Below are 21,587 nucleotides of genomic sequence, written 5' to 3' on the forward strand. Positions count from 1 at the left end.
ACTGAATTTTATCGTAACTAGCCGCTCCGGGCGCCCTCCACAGCTAGCAATGGTGGTGCAGTAGCTTATTTGGAATCGGAGCGATTAGTTGAATCTATTTAATAATGACGATGATTCTGCGGCAGAAGATCAAGGAATTTAACTGCCTCTCTGCGTTACAGGGTGGAGACTGCCATTCTACCGAAAAATGTTATAAAAAGCTCGCATTATCAGTTTTTCTTTTTTTTGTGTTATTTTTTAATTGTTTTTATTTTTATTTTTTGATAATTTTCTAATGACTACGAGGCTTTTGGGATTTATAAAAGATCGAAGCACCTCTTTGTGCACGATGTTTTTTGTACGGTTGCCTTTGGGAAGAATTTGGACTTCAAAATTCTTGTACGATGTAGCTCGTGAGAGTGCAACATATAGTTGACCATGGTCAAAAACTGTTTGGGGTAAATAAATGCCGACTCGCTTCAGTGTTTGACCCTTAGCTTTGATGTTGGTCATGCAGAACGCAATGCGAATTGGAAATTGTCGCCTCTTAAAAGAAAAAGGGAGAGAGGAGTCTGCAGGTGACAAATCAATTCTTGGCAGTGAAATTCTTTCACCGGCCTTCTCGCCGGAAATGACCTGCAAATCAAGACAATTTTCATAACGTTTCCAGACGATCAATGGAGCACCATTCGATAAACCTTTAAAAACGTTGAGGTTTCTTAAAGGCATGACAAAAACCCCCTCCAAAAGTGTGAGTTTATGCGGTGGTAAGCCACTAAGATTAAGACTGTCCAAGAATTCGAGGGGAAAATTGAGAGCCTCTCCCTCTTCCTCTACAATGAGCCTGTTAACACTGAAGTACGTTTTAGAGACACCTGAAAGAACTTCAACAACCTTGTCGTTAATTTCATTGCAATGCTTATTTTTAGGGGCCAGAATTGTGCAGTTTGTGAAATCTACGTTCGAACATGAGAAAGCTATCTTTTCCATAAATTTCAGTAATAATATCAGTTTCAGTAATACTGCTTGTCGGTAAATCAATGAATTCCGGCATGGCCTTTTTTAGCAGAAAGGTAAACACCATCACCTATTTCGAGTTAAAATTTTGCAAACTCCGCTTCGTCTTGCAAAGTTCTCATATTTTGAGTAAGTTTTCTGATTTTGAAAAGAGGTCAAAGTGGTGAGAACTTGATTGCATTTTGCACCAATGTTTGGCGAGAAGCATACGGAACAACGGGTAAAACCTGTCTAAAATCACCACCCTAGACGACAATTTTTCCTCGAAAAGGGATATCATTACCCATTCTCTAAGAAGTCGGTCGATGCATGCCAGAGCATGCGTGATAACCATGGGAGCTTCACCCCAAAAAATGATCGTTGTTTTCCGAATAGTCTCAGCCTCTCTTGAGCTAACCGTCAGACTCGACACAGAATTCTCATTCAGAACCGAAGGAATTTTGAATTTGCTATGAACCGGCCGACCGTTAGGTAGCAACGATGCGCGATACCTGTCCAAGCAACGGAGATGACGTCTAAGTTTTCCTTTGTACAATACGCAGTAAGACATTCTTAAACGAAAGTTTTTCCCGATCCTCCTGGACCATCAATGAAAATCGCATTACACGTATAAGATGGATTTTGGATGAGACTAATTAATTCAGAGATAATTTGATGTTGCTCTGGGTTAGCGGCAGAAATCATGGAATCATAGTTTTAGGGGGAGGAGAGTCAGGCTCCGACCCTTGAAGATTCAGGTTAATCGGAAGCAATTCCTGAAGATCAAATGATGATATTGAAAATCCATGAAGTCTTAATGTGCTTTCAATAGCAAAAAGCCGATCAACGTAGTCGACTGACCAACAAAATAAAGAGAGAGGAAGAAACGAAGTATCAAGCAAATTTGAAACAAAGTTGGAAAGAGAAAAGAACAAATAAGAATGAAATGTCCATAACAATACATGTTGTTAGCAATACGTGTGCGCACCGCTGCAGTTAATAAGTCAGGGTCAGTCAAACCGCCAGGATGCCTATCAAGAAGTGGTGAAGCGGAGTAGCCGAGAGATTGCGACGGAATGTGGGTGGTGAGTGACAAACGACAATGCGACCTAAACCTTCTTTGAGGTTGGTGGGAGGAAAGCTACACGAAAGTAAACGGAGATAGCCGAAAGAACGTTGTGGGAGGGGTGGCTGAGACCCTAGGGGGGGTATCTAGTGACGGGCAAGCAGGTAGCGGCCAGATGACCGCTCGAAACAGCTGAACTTTACTCGTCGATAAAAGTAAGAAAATTTGAGAAAATCGAAAAAACAACTACAGCCTGCAAATCTACAGATCAAAAGCTTTCATTTAAAAAAACCCCATGCAAATCGGTCCGGTGGTTCTCTCAAAGTTAATGTCCCAAAATGCGGACTTTAGTCTGAATAAATGGGAGAAAATTTGAGCCCAGCTAAACTTCTCTCGTCGATAAAAGTGAGACAATTTGAGAAAATCGAAAAAACGATTACAGCCTGCAAATTTACAGATCACAGGCTTTCATTTAAAACAAAAATCATGCAAATCGGTCCGGTGATTCTCTCAAAGTTAACGTCCAAAGATTCGGACCTCCGTTTTAATGCATCGAAGACAATTTGAGAAAATTATGGGAGAAAATTTGAGAAAATCGAAAAAACGATCACAGCCTGCAAATCTACAGCTCAGGGCTTTCATTTAAAAAAAAGATCACGCAAATCGGTCCGGTGGTTCTCTCAAAGTTAATGCCCCAAGATTCGGAACTTTGCATTTTAATACATAGGAAGGATTAGGAACGAATAGTTCTAGCTCATTTTAGAAACAACGTATGTCTCATTATTTTTACAGATAGTTCATGCTGAAGCGGATCCAGCAATTGGGCAACGCCGGATTTCCTCCGAACCTGGCTCCTTCATGAATCGACACATTTCTATAGGTGTAAATGGAGAAAAACAATGCTGCCAATTTGCTAGATCCGCCAATGAGCTCGTGTGTGATCGAGTATTAAATAGTGGCTCGGAATTGCAAATTGTAGTCCAATTATTGAGTTTTAGACGGATTGGACGACATTTCGGAGATTTTTTGCATACTATTTCTCGTACAACTTTGTTCAGAACGATAACGTTAATTCTGAACGTTGCACGATAAAATTTGGTACAGTTAAGTACCCAAGTATTTTGAAAAGTGAAAAATCAGCAAATGTCGTCCTACCCTATAACGGTTTTGTCTTTGGCGGCCTACCAGCCTACTGCCACTTATCTCCTCAAATTTTTCCGCGAGAAAATACGACCAAAATTGTCGGTTATACTGAATTTTATTTTAAATTTAATCCTATAAAATCAAGGAAAAAATTGAGTTTTTGGGAGACGCCGTACCTTGTTGGAGGAATTTCGGCGACGTCCGATTCGTCGTGTGACGTTTTTCCTCAGCAAGTCAGGCTTAAACCGATGTTCCTCTCGTCTCCATTTTCCTCGCTGCTTCCCCTCCCAACAAGTTTTAAGCGCTCAGCCGATAGGCAGCGCTTTTTGATTTTGACTTGCCTCTGAGTACTTGTATACTAGTGCTAATGCGTTTAAATGGCGCACCAGCTCATCGATGTGTAGGCTTTTTAGGGGGGGGGGGGGGTGTCCATTTTTAAAAAAAAATAAAGCTGTGAAAACTGTATTTGATGCTTTTAGCGTAATGCGCAGGTAGTTTCGATCGTTTGTCTATAAGAAAATTTCTTAGCAGAAGAGTAATTCTTATCGAAATTGATCGTTGAACTCAAATTAAGCCTAACAAGCTGCTGTTTCCAACACTACTGTGTTGGAGAGCTCGCCTTTGGGAAACTATTAACAACTATTAATGCTTTTTTCTAAAATTGTATACGTATTAAATGAATCTTTACCCAATTATCAGAGGTTACATGCCGATGCAAAATGTTATGACGTAATTTCATAAGTCAAATTTTTCACATTTCAATAAATAAAGAGAAATAAAGAGAGAGAAATGGAATTATCTTTTATGAATGTGATTTTGCGGCAAATGTTGCAATGGCTATTTTTGCCATCGCATTTTTAGTCGTCTTTTTTTATGTCGTCGGTCGCTTACCGATGGCATCGCTGTGATTGCGACTGATGGTTACGCCCATTTTTCTCTATCCAATCACACGGGATTACGCTACTAAAAAATTGTTAGAGGTTAGGTCTCACTGATGGTGCTCCATGGAGACACTCCGGACTCGGGTGACGAGTGATTGCGGCTGATGGCGTCAAAGCGTCACGTGACTGATGGTCTAGCTCAGTTTGACAAACTAAGCTCCGCCCATTTCTGATGGCATCAACGAAACAAAACACGAATGATTGCGCAGTGACGGCGACTGATGGCGACCGATGGCATAAAAAAGACGACTTTTGTTTCTGGCTTTCATCGTTGATAAGCTTTTTCTTAACTTGTCAACAATGTAATGAAACCATATGATTTAATTTTAATTTTTTTTTTTTTTTTAAATCAAGTCGCCAACTTGAATTAAGGTTATACTTTGTTAAGCTGGCAGTCTGAAATTCTGAATTTTTATCGGCACAGAGTTCAAAGAAACTATAATTGAGCACGGTTCGGAGGAACGTTTCTGCCATAATTCTTACACAATACTTATGGTATACACTAAGAGCGGAAAAGGAACTCACTTGAATTTTAGCGTGGAGCTCGAAAGACCACTTCAAGTCTTTGTATGCGAGTGGCTCAATGGAGCACATCACGCCTTTGTATGTATGCGGTGGCTCAATGGAGCACCTCGCGCACTATAAATAGCACGGAGCTCGAAAGAGCACTTCATGCATCTGTATTTTAAGGTTAAAACGAACTCTAAAGAAACTCAATGCGAGGCTCAAACGAACTCTCAAGCATTCTTAATGCGAGGCCAAGCATTCTTAATGCGAGGGGCTCAAACGAATCCTAAAGCATTCTTAATATGAGGTTTAAACAAACTCTGAAAGGATCCCAATGCGAGTCTCAACCGAGCTCTCAAGCATGCAATTATTTTGAGGTTAATTAACCTTCTATGGTACCAATAACGGCAATCTTAAGGATTATCCATTAATTATGCGCAAATCTCAATCTTAGTCTTAGTAACTTAAAATTAATTGAACAAATTATTAAATCACGTCGAGGTCACCATGTTTTTTATTTTAAGAAATAATAACAATTGCAAGTACAACTGCACACAAAAACTGCATTGAAAAGATAAGAGGATGATAACATACAATTAGGTAATTTGCTATAAAACCATAGCAACATGCTATGATATACTCGGCCACTGGAAAGTGCTGCTCTCTAGTGTAGCAAACGAGGAACAATTAATCCTCAGTTGAATGAGGGAACGGAAATGTTCGACGGAGGAAAACTGTAACCCGCGAAAATTCAACTTTTAGACCTTGAAATCAATGGGATTTTGGCCGTTCCTCCGACGGCAACGAGAACCATCCATTTGTCGCCACGGACACTACCAATGCTAAAAGAAATCGATCGCAAAGAGCTCTCCCGAGTGGGCGAGCTCAAAAAAACGCGCCTGATGAGCTTAACGGTGAGCTCATTTTCCGGAAACAAAAATACGCGTTTACGGTTTCCTTGGTAACCTTTGTTTGCTATCAGCTGATGTTTTATATCCATCTCCCAGTCAAGTCGACGGAGTTTAAACGTCCTTTCTTCATTAAATACATTTATTAACACCTGAGCGCTTTTCTAATACGACAGTATTAGAACTTTCCCGCTTGTTTTTCCACTCATCTGCTGTCCATTCCCGTATTCTCAGATGATGAATGTGAGAATAGGAAGTTTGTGGTGAACGACAGCAGCGAGGCACGAAACATCGACCGTCGATTTCTCGTATTCAGTGTTGTGCTTAAATCGATAACTGAGGTGTTTGTCGTGATTCCGAACATCCTGATAACCGGTCCTTTCCCATGGTGTTAAACGGTAAATCACTAGATTTCTCGCAAAACGCAATACACCACTGATAAAAGGAGTATTTTAAATGCAACGAATGATCAGTCGTCGACTTGGAGAGCAGTTATCCATTCCCCACAATTAAAAATCATATTGATCATTGTTCGACAAACAAACACAGTGCGACAAAATCGCTGTGCACAGGTAGATCGCTATGGTCAGTGGCGATTTCGCAAATGGAGATGTTGCATGTGTGAGGGATTTGCGATTTGACTGTTGTTGCTCACGTAAAAGTTCGCGAGAAACACGATGGTGCCACTGGTTTTCTCTGAAATCAACTCCCAAGCGCAAAAAAAATCTCTCAAAGTGAGGCCAAAATGGAGGGGATATGGATATCCCGCCCTACCCTGAGAGTCCACCTCTACATCAAAACAAACTCTCCATGCAAAGATAGGGAGCAAATATATCAGCAGTAATGCCGTGTTTTCAGTTTTGGAGTCCCCAAATGAAGTGGCAGCCATGTCAATGTATTTGCTCTCTATCTTTGAACGGAGAGTTTGTTTTGATGTAGAGGTGGACTCTCAGGGTAGGGTGGGATATCCCCTCCATTTTGGCCTCAACTTGAGAGCTTTTTTGCGCTTGGGAGTTGATTTCAGAGAAAACCAGTGGCACCATTGTGTTTCTCGCGAACTTTTACATGAGAAACAACAGTCAAATCGCAAATCCCTCACACATGCAACATCTCCATAGGCAACACTTTTTCCCCTCCGTTTAAATCCTCTGAACATATCGATTCTAGGTAAGACAAGCTGTCTCGCCAGGAGTCGATTGTTTTGAATACATCAAAATGGAGGAAAAAAGTTTTGCCGACTTTCAAGTATCTTCACTTGCTCTTGTCATGGCATGGAGGCCAAGAAACGAAGCACCACGGAGAACCTGACAGAGTCGCCGAGGTTAATCTATCATGTTGGCGACGAGCGCCATAAGAGCAGAGATGAAGTTTCCAGAGAGCGGGCTCGCTCAGTACATAACGTTTCGGTGGACCATTTTCATAACTCAAAATTAGCTCGTAAAAGAGAAGAAAAGATTGGAATTTCAAAAGTGGTGGGGAAAAGTCGGAGCGCCTTCGGTATTTTGTGTATGCAGCTTGGACATTCGCAGAGCACGAATAGTTGTATTCAGGCGTTGTAATCAACATGTAGTGGGCCGCAAGCCTCGATGAGGAATACTGCCGTGCTACGGAAGAACGCCGTGTGATCCATCGAGCATTGCCAAATTTCCTTCGACAAATTACAAATTTTCAGGAAAATTTGTTAATATTTCCGTCCCGATTTTTCCGGAGGATTTTGTTCGTAATTACATTTAAAAAGTCTGAAAATTTCAAGGGTAAATATTCATAACTTGCATCAAATATAAATATTTTCTGCAAGGATCTTTGGCAACACTCAAAATGTCATACAGCGTTCCTCCTTAGCACGGCAGAATAGACCTCGTACACACATGCTTCCGCGTCAAAATCTCACGCACAACACATTACACAAGAAATAAATCTTCCAAAAGTAATTCATAAATGAAGAAATAACGTCAGTGGTTACATCAATATGCGAATATGTTACGCGCAGAGGACAAAAGGCGCAATTAGAATTTATAAAGTATCCGAGGCAAAAGAAAAATATTAAGGTGATTCGATGGACGCCATATTTTGTGTCAGAATGGCATGCGATATATCGCATCAATTGGTTCCATTTTTTCAACTACTCGTCATTTTTCTCCAATTTTGAGATCGCAATTCTGTTTTCAGGAGCCTAAAGGAGCTCACTTACCAATTTTAACAAAGAAATTCAACGTAATAAAGGCGTGGTTTTTTTAGAAAGAAGACATCACATTCGATACTAATATCGAAACTGCACTCGAATGCGATATTTTCTCTCTAAAAAAAATCATGCCTTTATTACGTCGAATATCTTTGTTAAAATTGGTAAGTGAGTGCTTTAGTCTCCTGACAACAGAATTGCGATCTCAAAATTGGAGAGAAATGACGAGTAGCTGAAAAAATGGAACCAATCGATGCGATACATCGCACGTCGTTCTGACACAAAATATGGCGTCCATCGAATCACCTTAAGGTTGAAAACGAAGATAACTGGTTAACTTTACAGTTCAAAATTATCGAACTAGCTTGCTCATTAATTTTCAGGATGCGTGTAAGACGCGGTTCGAGGGCCGTGCCTTCATCCTTAGGCGATTAACTGCGACAATGAACGAATTGATATACGATTCAACAAATCTCAAGAACATTTGAGCAGTTCCCCGAAATTCAAAATATTTCAGGACTTAGAAATTTGATAGAGAAAACTCAAGGGCTTTTCAATGTGTTACAATGTTACATACCCCGTGAACACACCCCGGGATACCGCAGTTTCTAAATCCCTGATTTAATATGTGATGGAATCTCCACGGGAACTGACCTGAAACAAAAAGTAGAAAGTCCGTGTCATATTTTAGATCGAGTTGTGAAAAGGAGTGAGATTGTGATATGATTATAAACAGGAGCCACTAAGTTCTTGCGTGATCCTACTTGATTACTTATTAGTTTATTTTTTACTGATGCACGTAGACACTTCTCATAACCACTATAATCAAGGTGTCTAGCAATTTTCGAAACAAAAATTCCCTGGAGTTTCCCTGATTTCCCAGACAAAAACTGCCAAAAAACCGGGGAAAAATTCAAAATTCCCTGACAGACGGAAAAAATAATTTCCTGACATTTCCCTGGCAAAAACGGGCAAATTCCTAATTTTTCACACGCTGGAACCGATTAGATGTAAGAAAGAATTTTTTTTATGTTTTAGGAAAATAATGTAATAAATAGAGCGAAATATAAGACTCCTAAACTTATGCGAGATAATTTTCCCTCATTTTTTACAATTTATTGGACATCAGCAGCAATTCTGGGAGTTTTGGTACATAGCAATCTCCGCAAGTGTAAAATTCGCGGGGCATTTTCCAAAAGATTCGTGTTATTCGATTTCCCTGACGTTCTCCTGACACGGAAATCGCTTGCAAAACAAATTTCCCCCGACATGCCGAATTTTTTCGGATTCCACGACGTTTTCCCACATTTCCCTAACATTTCCCGGTTTTCCCGGCGGTCTCTTGACATCCTGAATAATGTTCTCTTCTCAAATTCCAAAAATGGATGGTAGCAGAGGCAGATAAATCAAGGGCTCCTCTTAGACGCCTGTGTACTAAGTTTCAACAACCTTCGTAGGCACACAGAAATAAAAATAAAATAAAAAATAAATAAAAAATACAGTGGTCAAGACATGACTTGCTCCTCAAAAGTTACGGAGCTAGAATTGTGTCACGTAGCAATCGATTAATCAGAATCTATCTTGGTACACTAAATTAATTTCAATATTTCGCAGAATGGAATCCCTTTTTAAAAAAAAACCACGGCATACTGCTTAGTTTTTTTTTTTAACGATTGAAATTCTTACGAGGGCAAATTCCTTCAGCTTCATATAGAATCTTATCCCGAGCAAGACCAGAACTTTGAACTGATATAAAGAGCTGTAGATTTGCCGTTTTGAGTATTTCTCTCTTCCTATTTTGCGATGCCAGTTACCACTATCAACCTGTTATTTCGTATACACTTTGCAATATTAGTGTTTTCAATATGTCTACTTCACCCGTGAATCGTGAATCAGACGAAACTAGACCATGGTGTCTAGAATTGGTTCCATTTCATTCCCTGATTTATCCCAAATTCCACGGAAAAATTTACAGATGAAAACCTAGGATTTTGTCTCGTTTTTGTTTTCATCTTAATTCCACTGAAGAAAAACAGAGATTTTTCTCAGAAGTTCGGCAGAAAAATCAACTTTTTCATCTTATGCCTCATTCTTGAAAGCCATAAGTTACACGGACCACCAACTTTGCAATGTGCCTCTAGACAAGATATTAATTGGACTGCATTTTGCAATTAGGAACTATAGTTTCTGGCTCAGTTCAGAAACAACGTATGTACCATCAGTTTCCCTCTGCACATAAGTGTTTTCACAGACGAGCCACAAATTATAGTTCCGATTTGCAAAATGGAGTTTAATTAAGATTGGAAATCAACTCCTGACAAGGTATAAGTGTTTAAAAGTGACATTATTCAAATGGAAAAAATACAATTCATCTCATTTTTTTTTCTAACTTCCATTTGATCTAGGTTGAAAATACTTCTTGTTTAGAAAAGTGGCTTCTTCGAGTGACATTTCCCGACTTTTTTACGATAACATACGGGCACTAAATTAATGTGGTCAAAACGTTGGCGCAACGGCGCGGTCAGGATTTTCCCCGGTTTTCCGATCGCTAGCCACTCTGACAAATCTAACGAAAAATCAGGAATTCTGAAAAACTCGAAGGAGATGTTGCATGTATAAGGAATTTGCGATTTGACTAATGATTCTTGTGTAAACGTTCGCGAGAAACACGATGGTGCCACTGATTTTCTCTAAAATCAACTCCCAAGCTCAAAAAAAGCTCTCAAGTTGAGGTCAAAATGGAGGGGATATCCCACGCTATCCTGAGAGTCCACCTCTACAACAAGACAATCTCTCCATGCAAAGATAGGGAGTAAATACATTAGCAGGGTTGCCGTGATTTCAGTTTAAGAGTCCCCGAATAATGTGGCAGCCCTGTCAATGTATTTGCTCCCTATCTCCGCATGGAGAATTTGTCTTGATGTATAAACGTGGACTCTCAGGATAGCGTGGGATACCCCCTCCGTTTTGGCCTCATCTTGAGAACTTTTTTTGAGCTTGGGAGTTGATTTCAGAGAAAACCAGTGGCACCATCGTGTTTCTCGCGAACGATTACACAAGAATCAACAGTCAAATCGCAAATTCCTCACACATGCAACATCTCCATTCAGGAGTGCTATATAGTGAATATTTCAAGCCTTTTCAATGGGTCAGTTGCGCTGGTCACGAAATTGTTTTTATGCTTGATTCTTGGAGATAAGCTTAAAATAATAAGATCTGTTTAAACCGCAACTTTATACGTTCAATATAAACTGAGATATCGCCCTTCGAAAAGTCGGGTTTTGACGTCATCCACCGCGGCAGTGACACCCTTGGTTTCTTACACCTTGCTTTCATCCGAGTTTCACGTTGAACAACCAGTACAAATGTGCGTTCGAAACTCACAGGCGCCAACGCGGCCCCTAAAAATCTGAATTTTCATATTGGGTGATGATTCGAAATTTTCAGCACCACAAGAGAAAGCTTTTTCTATTCTTCACGATTTCATCATTTGTGTTTTTGTCTTCCCCAAGTTACAGCTATTCACTAGTTCTGTTACGAAAACATCTTGCGTCTAACTTTTCACTAATGCGCCGTAATATACAGGCAAAAAGTCAATTTGGCCCCCAAAAAATCTTCAATGGCGCCTAAAAATCGGGTTTGATGCGCCACATGGCTCCTAAAACTCAAAATGGGTTTCGAACACTGATGACGTCAAAACCCCGACTCTTCAAAGAGCGATATCTCGGTTATTAATGAACGTAGAAAGTATGCGGTTTCGAGTTCGACAGACTTTAATATTTCTAGCTTATCTACAAGAATCAAGCATCAAAAGACGATTCTGGGACCAGCGCAACTGACCCATAGTAAGAATAAAAGGTTCATACGTTAGCACGGCAGAATGGAGATGTTGCATATGTGAGGAATTTGCGCTTTGACCGTTGATCCTTATGTAAAAGTTCGCGAGAAACACGATGGTGCCACTGGTTTTCTCTGAAATCATCTCCCAAGCTCAAAAAAAGCTCTCAAAGTGAGACCAAAATGGAGAGGATATCCCACCCTACCCTGAGAGTCCACCTCTACATCAAAACAAACTCTCCATGCAAAGATAGGGAGCAAATGCAGTAGCAGTGATGCCGTGTTCTCAGTTTTGGAGTCCCCAAATAAAGTGGCAACCCTGACAATGTATTTGCTCCCTATCTTTGCATAAGGAGTTTGTCTTGATGTGGAGGTGGACTCTCAGGGTAGGGTGGGATATCCCCTCCATTTTGGCCTCACTTTGAGAGCTTTTTTTGAGCTTGGGAGTTGATTTCAGAGAAATCCAGTGGCACCATCGTGTTTCTCGCGAACTTTTACATAAGAATCAGGGGTCAAATCGTAAATCCCTCACACGTGCAACATCTCCATTGGCCGGAGAGGTTGATTTTTTGTAACGGTTTACGGTGAATGAGACCGGGAAGATTTTCTGCGCCAAAAGGGAAAAGTCAAGTAAACTTTCGGTTAATTCAAAAGCGGCGTCAGTTCACAGATGAAAGTGTGCACTGATTGGCGGAGTTCCATTTTCGAAGTGTGCTGCGGCCGGCTCGCGCATACACACGAAACAATGATAAAAGGCAAGAGGAATAAATAAAAAGATAAATACAGACACTAAGTAATAATGACAACCGAACAAGAAAATAGCAACATGAGCAAATAACAAAACACTAAACCGCAAACTTAACTACCGTACCCGACCTAACATTTTGTATGCTAAAGAGATAAACGAGAGAATTTGGCCCGAAGGGGCACCTTAATTAGGGACTTACATTTCTCGACCTTACGGATCCACCATAGTTTTTCAAGTGAGAGCCCCCTTGAACCGACCTAGGCATCAGGGTGGGATTGTTGACCAAGCCCAGGTGACTCTTGTCAAATCACTTCTGATTGGTCCCAATCACCGCCCACGCTCATCAAACCTCTAATCCGGGAGACCGATGGGTGCCTCGGAAATGCAAGACAACGGGAAAAAGAGAAACTGCATTCCACTGCACCCCGCTGCAGCCCTCCTTTGTTTTCCTCCCTTGCGTCTTGCGGCAAGTTTCTGAGAGGAACGCAAACTGAGAGCAGCAAGCCAGCAAGTGCAGTGTTGCCAGATCTCCTCTCCCACTGTCTCCCATTTCCTGGAGGGTTCCAAAGGGACTCTCACGCCTCCCGCAACTTGCTAAGATCGAGCACCCTAGCTAGGGTGTGTCTTATTTTTGAGTTTTCCGAAAATCAAGTTGGTCAACCCCTAAAAAGTTTCTATGTGGTCTCTAAATGAACCCCCTAAAAGGAAAAAAATTTAAAAAAATTTTAACCCGTGCCTCAAAGGGCCTAAAGGGCCTAAACCCAAAATTCAAAAATTTTGGCAAGCGACACATCAATTCTGAAGGAAAATGGCAAGTTACGGCCCTTTTAGGGCAGAAATTTCGTCCGTTTTGCCGTATCTTGAAGCGTAAGGTCACAAACGGCCCAATGACGACGTGAGGCTATGGGCTGGCGGGGCGCGCCGCGGCCGGCCCGCCGCTGAGCGTGCGCGCGCGGCAGGGTTGCGCATCGCCGCTTTACACCGGCGTAGAGGAACGAACGGTGGAGTGGGAGGGGGATATCCGGTGGAAAAGCATCCACATTTTCTATCCATAATGAAAATGCATTATACTTTTTCAATATAGGTGAGGAAATATGAGCCATACAAGGAAGTGATGAAAAGAGTGACAAATACATATATAGTTTGTACGGTTAAGAGTGTAAGTGGGGAAAATTTGCCGTAACTACAGAACAGCCCTGAAAATCTCGGGGAAATAAAAGCTGCTATTGATGAGAGGTTTAATTAAGGACTAATTAAAAAGATAGGTGCGATGTTGTCGAATCGTAAGCCCTTTACGCGATCAAAAGCGATTAGTGTAAATTTAATTGGAAAAGTTTAAGAAAAATTTGATGAAAGAAAATTGCCCAAAATTCGGGAAGTGCTTAAAGTGTTTTTCTATTATGTGAAGTTTTCGCACATTAATGTCAATGGCGGTGCGTCGAAAACCTCTGATCTTGTAATTCCAATATGGAATGAAAAATGTAGAATCCCTGTGATACATATAGTGTCCATGTTTTTAAAAATGTTTACATTTTTATGAGGAGTGGAGGCGCGTATCAATAAATGCTAGCCGTCGATCGCTGGTTCAAGAGAATTTGGAGACTGATTTTACGGCAAAAATCGACGCGTTATTCGACATTGCTTTACGCAATACTCTAGATATCATGGAAAATGAAGAGGATGAAGCATTTTTAATTCTTCAGCAAAAACCTGAATGAGAATGCATAATATCCACAGTGAAGGATACTATCCTTGCAGCAGAGGTGAAGAGAGCAGACAAGAAGAAAGCTCGCGCCCAGGAGAGAGTTTCTCGACAGGAAAAATTCACGCTCGCTTATGAGTCCCGCCAAACGGAAGAAAATAAGTTTTTTCATTTCATATGAAATCACTGAAGGTTTGATGCATCAATTAGAAAGTTTTATTCAATCGGTTCAATCTGGCTCCGCCAACTTACAGCTGATGTTGATTGCCTGGCCTCACCCACGGGGCTAAATGACACATTAGCCTCGTTTACTCAAATCTTCCCCAGTAGCCGAGTGGTCAAGGGCATTGCCCACGGATATAAAGAGTGGGGTTCAAACCCCAAGTTAAATCATATTTTTTCGAGAAACTAATATTACATTTTTGATTATAGCAAGTAACTGTGGCGGGGGGGGGGGGGGGGGGTTCAGTACCAGAAAATGTAAGAGGGTAAGCCATATTGAACCTCTCGAATTAAACTTTCTAATTGATGTCACGTTAAATGCACTAATGAAAAGGAGGGTAAACATAGACACTATGTATCACAGGGATTCTACATTTTTCATTCCATATTGGAATTACTGCCATTGACATTCATGTACGAACACTTCACATGATAGAAAAACACTTTAAGCACTTCCCGAATTTTGGGCAATTTTCTTTCATCAAATTTTTCTTAAACTTTTCCAATTAAATTTACACTAATCGCTTTTGATCGCGTAAAGGGCTTACGATTCGACAACATCGCACCTATCTTTTTAATTAGTCCTTAATTAAACCTCTCATCAATAGCAGCTTTTATTTCCCCGAGATTTTCAGGGCTGTTCTGTAGTTACGGCAAATTTTCCCCACTTACACTCTTAACCGTACAAACTATATATGTATTTGTCACTCTTTTCATCACTTCCTTGTATGGCTCATATTTCCTCACCTATATTGAAAAAGTATAATGCATTTTCATTATGGATAGAAAATGTGGATGCTTTTCCACCGGATATCCCCCTCCCACTCCACCGTTCGTTCCTCTACGCCGGTGTAAAGCGGCGATGCGCAACCCTGCCGCGCGCGCACGCTCAGCGGCGGGCCGGCCGCGGCGCGCCCCGCCAGCCCATAGCCTCACGTCGTCATTGGGCCGTTTGTGACCTTACGCTTCAAGATACGGCAAAACGGACGAAATTTCTGCCCTAAAAGGGCCGTAACTTGCCATTTTCCTTCAGAATTGATGTGTCGCTTGCCAAAATTTTTGAATTTTGGGTTTAGGCCCTTTAGGCCCTTTGAGGCACGGGTTAAAATTTTTTTAAATTTTTTTCCTTTTAGGGGGTTCATTTAGAGACCACATAGAAACTTTTTAGGGGTTGACCAACTTGATTTTCGGAAAACTCAAAAATAAGGCACACCCTAACCCTAGCCTTGTCTCTGGGACCTATAGTCCACTCCACGAAAAGTGGCGGGTGAGGGGCGGAGACATTCGGCCGGTCTAGTCTATCGTTGAAGGGTTGAAGCGCAGGTATTGGCCCAGTCGTTACCCCGTTTCAACTACGGGCCTATACCTGCGCTTCAACCCTTCAACGATAGACTAGACCGGCCGACTGTCTCCGCCCCTCACCCGCCACTTTTCGTGGCGTGGACTATAGTTAAAGAGGCAAGTAATTGATACCTCGAACTAGATCAAGTATATATTGTAAGGGTAGCGCAGCGGCGCGGATATTGAAACTATGGCGGCACGACCTGGCTAGACACAATTCACAACCCTGTCTTAACCATGCAGTACGCATCAATTGCATTTTTAAATCTTGTCGTGCTACTTGGCATTTTCAATGATCGGCCAGCAGAGACTATAAAAATGCTTCTGAACAAAGAATTTCCACACTAGAACACTTGAAATTTCCTGAAAAAAAAGGTAAAAACCCGTCAGAACTTCAAGAACTTGGAAACAGAGAATGTCTTTCCCGTAGTTGCATGTTTACCTTCTTGCATAAAGGGAGTGGAAAAATGCAGGCAAATCTTACGAATAATCATTTGCTTACTGATAAATGTAGACATAGGAGGATCTCCCGGGGGGGGGGGGGGGGAGAAAGGGAAGAAAGAAAGCAGGAAGGAACGGGGAAAAGAATAAGGGAAAACGCTAATATTTGTTAATTATTCATGACGAAATTGACTCAAACTGCAAATTAGATGCTTTAAAATTTCAAGCACCGGGGAAGCCCCCCCCCCCCCCCCCCCCTAACCTCTCCTGCCGTTCGTGTTTGGATCCACCTGTGGATATAGAGAAGTAATCGCGAAATGAGAATTTTCTCGCTTTTTTTTTGTATTCTGAAACTGATTCAAATGTTTCAGCCATGAAATTGTAAATAGTAAAAGATAATTGATTCTGAGAGTAGGAAGAAGAAATTCACTTCTCTACACTGAAGTTTCGCGGTTCGTGGCAAAGTTTCCTGACTTTTCACGGTTGAGTGCACTTGACTCGACAGAAGCTTCTCTGTGGGTTAATTTATCTGGGGGTATAAATGAGAATACGATAGGGTACTTCTGAAATATTTTGTAGAGGGTGATAAGGCCGCACAGAATGAAGAAATTGAAATTTTCTGGCATTTCTCTGATTTCCCTGTCACATTTTGGTAAAATTCCCTGACAATTGACGAAATGCCAGATGATAAATGGACTGAGTTAAGCAGAAAGGAACCAACCCACATTTTGGAAAAAATTGAATTATGAGTGGTTTTGAACTCAACCACTGCTCTACAATCTATCGCCAAAAATTCAAAGTTTTTGTTGGAGCAAATTTTGCAGAAATTGAACTTGAAGTTAATCGTTTACATTGAGTCTTATGCAGGAGCCAAACTTTAAACCTCTTTTTCTCAGTTCGATCCCGATGTGGCTTGGTTCCTTTCTGTTTAACTCCGTCCAAATAAGACATAATTTCGAGTAGTTTTCACGGAAAATACATTGTTTGAAACGTCAAACCTCGTCAAGAAAGGAAATAAATGACTTGACGGTTTTTCCCAGACATTTTTGTCTTTTTCCCCGACAATTTCAGGTTTCCCCTGAATTTGTGAAATTCCCTGACATTTCCTGGTTTTTCCGGTATTCCCTGACTGTGGCAACCCTGATAAGGAGGTGACCAGTCGAGCAAAGGAACCACGAGGATAAACGGGAGTGAGTAATGTTATTAGTGCCGATCGAATCGCCTTGTTCTAGGCAACACCTCACAGTATGGGGGAACATGAAGTTGCATGGCATCCAATTGAAGGCGTTTTGAACGTCCTACAAGTTGACCGGCTACAGTACTTGCAGTTGCGCTTGCCAACAACGGTAACGTGCGACATATTACATTAATCACTATTTAATGTAGCAAGAGTAATTTTATGTGCTCTTCCTTTTGTATCAAGATTCTATTCAAAGGAAATTATTATAGAAATTATTATAATTGAACCATTAAACAAAATCCTAACCTTAAGTTTTATCACCTTAATAATAGGAACCACGAGTTATTCATTAAAAATAGTGATATAATGAATAATGATAGTGCAGCAGGCCGATTGTTGAAATTGATAGACAAAGCGATAGACACAGACGACTTAGGGAGTATGGACCTATTCTATTGAATGAAATGGGTGGTTCTTATCGACTAAGGGGGTAAATGAAGGACTAACTGAAGGGTATCCGTAGGTTGCCGTTAACCTACCTCCTTGGTCCGTTGAAACCACCCGCTTCCACCAATAGGATCCCTCCATATCCCTTTTGTCTTCTTTGTCTATCAATTTTAAAAATTAGCTCACAGCTGACTTAAGAAAGAGTATAACTTTGTCTATCAATTTCAAAATTTCGCCCACAGCTGACCTAAGAAGAGGCATAATATATATCTATTGAATTTTCAATTTCGGGATTATTTAAAAATTGAAGTTATTGGAGATGAATTATACGCTGGAACCCATGAAAATCGCCAAGTCTAATTAACGAGTAACGGAACACCTAACTCCTTTTACTACGCGTGGATAAATCGAGGTCATAAACGAATATAAACAACCGGAAAATAGCCCTTGGAAGTAAATAGGCCCGAAGATATGAAAAAGCGCCAAAACAAACTGACTGACTGACGGACAGCGTTACCATCAGCTCACTTTTGCGCCTGTGGTGTAAAGATTATGAACTTCGATTGCACCCTTCCGGATGGTCAAATTACAAAATAAGAAAGAAAAGAATAAAAAAAAAAAAAAAAAATACACAAATAAGAAACAAGCAGTTTTGACACAAAAATGTTAAACCCGGTGCCAAGATCTCAATTAGCTGAGAGCACATCAATTATGAAACTGAACGAACAAAAGTATGGATGCCTGGACTGCGAAACTTGATTATTTTGGAGGCTCTAAGATAGCATTTCAGACCACTACCGCCATTGAGGATTCTTGAATTTCGAAAATTTGACTAAAGATTCGACCGTAACATCAAAAATTACCCCCGCCATCAAAGTTCACAAAACCGATTAAACAGGAACCGAGGTGGCATTTAAAAGTACACCCACCATCTTGGATTTTCGAATTTTAAAAGTTCCAGTTGAAATTCAAGTTTCCCGTCAAGAAATGCCGTCTCATACCAAGTTTCCAAATTCCCAATCATCGATCGAATATGGGCCGCATATCGTGCGATCAATAACACTCACTTAGTGGTAAGAGATACCAGTCAATTTGCAAACGCTAGTGCGCCTTCATTTTCGGCTGATACTGAGCAATACTTCTGAGGTGGAATAGTTGCTCAGAGCGCCTTCTGAAGTATCGCTTCGACTTGGTGGCAAAATATCACGATAATGAAGCTGAAATCACACTCTGGCGCGCGTAGTGACTTATATTCTCATAACCGACGATGAGGTAAAAGAACTCTCATGCCATCATGCCTCAATCTACGACGTTTCGAGTTTTTTACAGCCTGTTTTCTAGGGGTGAACCAATATGAAAAAGAACGTACTGCAGTATTCGAATAAAAATGAAGAACTAGCTGGCAGTACGCAAGCCTTTCAGGCAGCAAATAGTTGGCCTACCATTATAAAAAATTGTTATTTACTCAGACTGTGAAAAAAATACTTCTATTTTAGCTATGAAGTAGTGCTACCTGCTTCATTTATATTTTTAGTGCAATCTATATATTTAATATCCTAAGGCCTTTTTTGGCCTCCAACAGTTTGTGCTAATTCGATCTCGGAAACTACTGGACCGATTTTCCTCGGATTTGTTTTAAATTAAAGCTCTTAGGCTGTAGACGTGCCAACATCCCTTGGTTTTTCGATTTGCGCGACCGACGTTGCAAAATTTACCTCGATTTGATAACGACATATTTGCATTTTTGACGCTGGACAGTTTGTGCTAATTCGATCTCAGAAACTACTCGACCGATTTTCCTCGGATTTGTTTTAAATGAAAGCTCATAGGGTCTAGATGTGCCAAGACCCCTTCGTTTTTCGATTTGCGCGACCGAAGTTGCAAAAACCTCGATTTGATAACGACAAATTTGCGTTTTTGACGCTGGACGAGTCATATGGTTGGGGGACCTCCCACTCTCTGATTTTCCGTTTCCCTCTCCACGTAAACCCATCCCTACCTGCTCACAAAACGTGTCACCCTTCTACCCTAGCATGGGTCCTACGGCAGTTTCACTCATGTCGGGGGTCGGCTCATGTCTTCTTCCAAGAGAATTGGTGATTTATCTTCACCCTTTCGCACCGTTACATTTTCAAAAAGTGTTCTGATTTTCTTTTCCAGGAGTGTTATTTATTTTTCAAGGTTGTTTCTTTTTCTAAAAGTGGGTAATTTTTTGTTTCCTATTCTTTGTTTTTGAATTTATCATTTTGCCTCCAGGAAGTCCTCTAAGCACTGTTAGTAGCAAAATTTGGCTCGCGAAGCGAGCCAACAGTTACTCGCGGAGCGAGTAACTGGGGGTCCAGGGGGCTTGCCCCCGGCTAGCGGCGCAAGCGAGCGTAGCGAGCTGAAGCAGCTAGTTTTTACTTAAAAAGGATCCTCTTTGCGTAATGAAGAATACGGTGCATTCATGTACAGGAAAAAACCTCCAATTTCAGACACCAAAGGGCTGGATAGTTAGCACTTGATATTTTTTTCCCGCTCTTAACATTTTAAAAGGAGTGCCAAAACGCTAGAATGATTTTGGCGATTCAAAAGACCCTCAAAAAAACTTTGCACGTGCCCAACAATCGTTTCTATTTGTGAGAGCAACAACTCTGCTATGTCAGTCGCTGGTCAGTCGAGACACCAGTTGGTATTGGAAAATTGCTGATCATTCTGAAAGCAAATTAGCCACTTACCGAACCTTGACCAGCATTCAGCAAGTAGCACAACAGACCAAGACTTCTTTGACATTTCTTTATGTTCGTATACAATAAATGTAAAGGAGAGCTGTTCAAATCTTATATTTTAAGATAAAGTGAATAATTTCGTTTTCAATTCATTAAATCCAGTCTTGCTGACCAGCATTCATCTTAATCTCTTCTCAAGTATTAGACTAATTCTTTCAATTGAGCCACTTATTCGTAAATACAGATTTTTAAAATTTTTCATATCATTTGAGACAAATTATCTGACTTGTTGAAAAAAAACTGCACATTTCAAACCAGGGGAGCTCTGGAAGGAGCTTCGCTAAAAACAGGTGTTTTTTCGCACCTTCTTGAATACTCGAGTTGGTCAACGGGACAGGGCTCAAATGAAAGCTGATGGTAAGGCAAACTTCCAGGCGAAATTTCAACTTGAAGTGACACCTCGTTTAAGCTGTACAGCGTTGCCAATTTTTCATTTTTTATGCGCTAAAATCAAGTAATTCTGGACTAGGTAACAGTCCTGTGCATCATAATTAAACAGACTATAGTATTTCGGTCTACAGGCTGAATACTACCCTGAGATCGTATAGAAACGCAATGAAAGGCCATCGTGAGCTTTTCGAAGCAGTGTTGCCAATTTATTATTTATTTTTTAATATAAAATGAGGTTATTTTTGAAATTTTTGGCCGAAAACGTACCTTCATGGGCTATAAACTTAGTATGTGCTAAACATAACCGTACGATAGTAAATGATCGCTACTTACGGAGAAAATCGAATTTCAAAAGCTATGTAGCCAAATTTATTTTAATTGTTTACAAAATTTTGAAATATTCTCAAATGAATGCTCGGTCAACGTAATTTTTAAGGCATTTCTACCATTCTGATGGCTGAAGATCACCATGGCATGGTACATGATTACAATTCAAGGCAAAAATTGAATTTTTAAAGCAACGCTGCCAAATTAGGTACATTTCTTTTACAATAAGACAATGATGTTTTTGAGCTTTTCGCTCTAAAATCGTGTATTTTTAGGTGCTGTTGGCTTACAGTGTAAGCAAAATATTACCTTACAATACTAAACACTTGGTTTTTAAAGGAGAAGTCGAATTTTAAAGCCTATGCTGCCATTTCGTGGCATTTGTAGGATAAAATGAAGAAATTTTTTGGCTCCAATTTTGGAAGCAAAACGTGATTCCAGTGGTTTTCTCTGTCCTGGGAG

General features: G+C 40.6%; 2 protein-coding genes across 2 annotated transcripts in view; both read right to left on the reverse strand.

Annotated features, from left to right (window-relative positions):
- The window catches only part of LOC109029629 (uncharacterized), a 203,587-nt gene that overhangs the window by 179,030 nt on the left and 2,970 nt on the right, over positions 1-21,587 (reverse strand). The gene's annotated exons all lie outside the window — the stretch shown is intronic.
- The window catches only part of LOC109029631 (uncharacterized), a 48,369-nt gene that overhangs the window by 23,810 nt on the left and 2,972 nt on the right, over positions 1-21,587 (reverse strand). Inside the window, exon 2 of the mRNA XM_072302161.1 lies at positions 8,300-8,376. The gene's annotated coding sequence lies outside the window, so the exon portion shown is untranslated. The remainder of the gene's footprint in view (positions 1-8,299; positions 8,377-21,587) is intronic.

The sequence above is a fragment of the Bemisia tabaci genome, chromosome 7, assembly GCF_918797505.1.
Source record: "Bemisia tabaci chromosome 7, PGI_BMITA_v3".
Classification (NCBI taxonomy): domain Eukaryota; kingdom Metazoa; phylum Arthropoda; class Insecta; order Hemiptera; family Aleyrodidae; genus Bemisia; species Bemisia tabaci.